This window comes from Mustela nigripes, chromosome 14 (assembly GCF_022355385.1).
Source record: "Mustela nigripes isolate SB6536 chromosome 14, MUSNIG.SB6536, whole genome shotgun sequence".
In the NCBI taxonomy this organism is placed as follows: Eukaryota; Metazoa; Chordata; class Mammalia; order Carnivora; family Mustelidae; genus Mustela; species Mustela nigripes.
In genome coordinates, this window is record NC_081570.1 from 100,135,103 (window position 1) to 100,138,795 (window position 3,693).

The 3,693-nt window shown below is 39.8% G+C and overlaps 1 protein-coding gene across 1 annotated transcript in view; it reads left to right on the forward strand.

Moving 5' to 3' along the window:
• The first annotated feature begins 606 nt into the window (after positions 1 to 606).
• The window catches only part of CD2 (CD2 molecule), an 18,138-nt gene continuing 15,051 nt past the window's right edge, over positions 607 to 3,693 (forward strand). The window contains exon 1 of the mRNA XM_059375850.1: positions 607 to 719. The gene's annotated coding sequence lies outside the window, so the exon portion shown is untranslated. The remainder of the gene's footprint in view (positions 720 to 3,693) is intronic.

Sequence of the window (3,693 nt, forward strand, 5' to 3'; positions counted from 1 at the left end):
CATGCCAGACCTGTCTGAAGCTGGACAGCTAGCTAGTGGGTGGGCCCCTTGCAAGGCGGAAGCTCAATGCTAATGGTTTTTCAGACCCTGCATACACTTATTTCTTAAAATAATTTTGTAACTGTCCCTCAGAACAATGTATTACTTAAAATATAACCCATGAGAAATTCTACTAGTTACCAAGCATGTTTAGATACAGCCTCAAGAAAAACACAACCTGGCAACAGGCTTCTGGGGGAGAGGACGATATATATACGGCCTTGAAGCCGAGCCGCTGGGGATGCCCGGCCCGCTCAGGGTGGACCGAAGCCTGCTTCATTTCCCTGTTATCTCCCCTCCCCTCGAGAGCCCTGGTGGCTAATTAGATAAGTCCTTTGAATCTGCTTGTTCAACTATAAACTTTTACTGCTTGACCAGACATATTTTCTTGTTTATCTACAAGGCATATGATTAATGTGTAGCCTTTTTCCGCTCTTCTGATTACTGTCTGTCTCTAATAAAAACGGGACCGGGGAGTCGTTTGGGGCAGCAGTCTTTTCTACTGTCGTCCCCTGCTCCCTTTCTCTTGCAGCTGACTTGTTTGTGCCTCATTCTTCTCTCGTGCGCCCCGTCAGGAAGCGGCAAGTGGCGCCCGAACAGGGACCAGAAATGAAACAGGAGAAGAAGCCCCGGTGTGAGTTTTTGCATGGCCATGCCTTTTTCCCAATGGCAAGTTGTGGGTACGTACTGCAGGGTCTGGGTAATCTAGAGAGCACAAAAGATTACCGCCCTTACGTATGCTTACTGAGACAGCTCCTAAAGGCGAGAAGAGCAAAAGTCAGCGAGAGCCAACTCATGGAGCTTTTAAAAGTAATTAAAGAACATTGCTCCTGGTTCCCTATGTTAGGGACTTTAGATTTACAGACATGGGAAAAAGTAGGTCAAAACTTAAAACTTTTGCATGCTAAAGAAAAACCAATTCTGGGTGCCTGGGTGGCTCAGTGGGTTAAGCCTCTGCCTTCAGCTCAGGTCCCGATCTCAGGGTCCTGGGATCGAGCCCCGCATTGGGCTCTCTGCTCAGCGGGGAGCCTGCTTCCCTGTCTCTCTCTCTCTGTCTGCCTCTCTGCCTACTTGTGATCTCTCTCTGTCAAATAAATAAATAAAATCTTGAAAAGAAGAAGAAGAAGAAGGAGGAGGAGGAGGAGGAGGAGGAGGAGAAGAAAGAAAAACCAATTCTAATTACTATACGGTCTACTTGGACCCTCATTTGCTCCATTTTGGAGCCTTTACAAACCCCTGATTTAGAGAGCAATAATGAATGTTCAAGAGAAACTAAAAAAGAGGAACCTGAACATGCCATCTAGGAGGAAAAAGAAATTACTAAGGCCATCATAAAGGAATATATAAAGGAGGAATCTCCTCCTCCTCCTCCAATAACAGAACAAGAGGTGCAAATGGCACTGCTGCCATCGGCTCCGCCGTCCTATGAGAATGCACTGTTCAGTGTAAAAAATAAAAAATCCAGGAAAAACGCTATGCGCCTGTTCAGCAGGAAGAAGTTACAAAAGATGAGACCTTCCATCTTCAACAACCTTATAAAAATTTAAGGGTCAAAAATTATTTAAAAAAAAAAGTTGCTATGGTCTTATTTCAAAAATCATATCTACTACCAATCTCTCAGCACAAAAATCAAAATTAATGGCAGTTATTACATTGTTTCAATATGTTTCTTCTGCATTTAATCTGTTATCTGATTCTTTATAAACAGTGTATGTTTTACAGCATATTGAAACTACTACTGTTTCTACATCTGATGTAATATGATGGCACTCATCACGGTAGCTGTAAGTCTTCTTGGATGTTATGCACAGATAGATAACTTTACTTATTGGGCTTATATACCCAATCCTCCCCTGCTCTATCCCGCAGAGTGGGGAAAAAAATATAGTAACAATTTATTTAAATGCCTCGAAATGGGTACCTGGAATTTTGGATCCTAGATTGCCACTTTTGCCTCTAGAGGAGGGCACAAACATTAATCTTACCTTAGGATATCAAAACAGACCAATATGTATTGTCAGTCATTCCAGTTGTCTTATCCCTGATGATCAAAGACAGTTGGTGGACTTTCCTACTAATAATTATCTGACGAAAGTTCAGTTACATTTACTCTCCACTAAAGGATTCCTAGCCAATGAATATTGGGGTACTAGCTATAGCACAGCAGCACCCCCTATTCCCGAATGCAAACTGACACAAATGTGGTCTAATAAGAAAATTCGCCCTTTCTGGGAAGATTGTCAAGCTTCTCACCCCGGTATCATTATTAATGATTCCTATGGGATTGTATGGGACTGGTCCCCTAAGAGGATAGCAGTCACCAATTGCACTGGGAGACCCTGCTCCTCTCATCAAAATTTTAAATGGCAGGTTTTTGGTAATCTCATTTTACCACAAACCTTAACCTCAGGAGATGAGCCTCTGATCTGGCATGGGCAAGGACTTCCGGCGCCATCCCCTTTTGTTAATTATCATAAAAGACAAAAAATTTATAAAAAGTCACCAGTGCTTTAAATCACATAAGAGTTTGGAATAGCTCTTACATTTATCAGTCTAATAACTATACATTCTCCCTTTTCCTGTTAAAAAAAAGAATGGATAAGAGCATGTGTTAGAGATCCCTATGTTTTTGTTATTGGAAAAATGACTTTTGATCATAACAATAGAAAAATAAACTGTCCCAGATGTAAAATATTCACCTGTGTCAATAAAAATGTTTATACAGACAATTCTATCATTCTCATAGCTAGAAGAAGAATAGGCCTCTGGTTACCGGTGAAATACCACCATGTTTGGGAAAGCTCTCCAGATAAATATACATGTACTTTTAACAGTTTTAAAGGACTGGGTCCATAGAACAAAAAGATTCCTTGGGTTGCTTATAACAGCTATTTTAGGAATGATAGCCATTACTGCTTCAGCTACCACTGCAAAAATAGCCTTGCATCAAACTATGCAAACCACACAATTTGTACAAAAGTGGCATGAAAATGCAAGCAAAGCTTAGAATCAACAAATGATCATAGATCAAAAATTAAATAAAAGTATCTCTGATTTAGAAGCAGCCACGATATATATAGGAGATGATCTTCAAAATATGAAGCTTAGGCTTCACATTTTATGTGACTGAAATGTTTCTTCCTTCTGTGTTACTCCCCATGCCTATGATAAATCAGAAATATCATGGAGCAAAATTCGCTGTCATATCACCAATCGTTATGGGGATAAACTAACTTTAGATATTAAACAACTTCAAAATACTATTCCAGGCATTACTCACTCACTTCTGGAACAATCAGTTCCAGAAATAAGTTTTGCACAAAAAATTAACAATATTCTGTCTAATTTAAACCCTTTTACTTACACAAACTGGTCTTGGCGTTATAGGTAAAATGATTATTCTTTTTATTGCTATAATCTTTTTATACTTAGTCCTCAGATGCATGCAAAAATCCCTCCAATGACTGATGAATCAAAAAGTTACAAAATCAACTTTCCTACTTCTGCATCAACAAAAAGGGGGAAATGTAACTGTCCCTCAGAACAATGTATTACTTAAAATATAACCCATGAGAAATTCTACTAGTTACCAAGCATGTTTAGATACAGCCTCAAGAAAAACACAACCTGGCAACAGGCTTCTGGGGGAGAGGA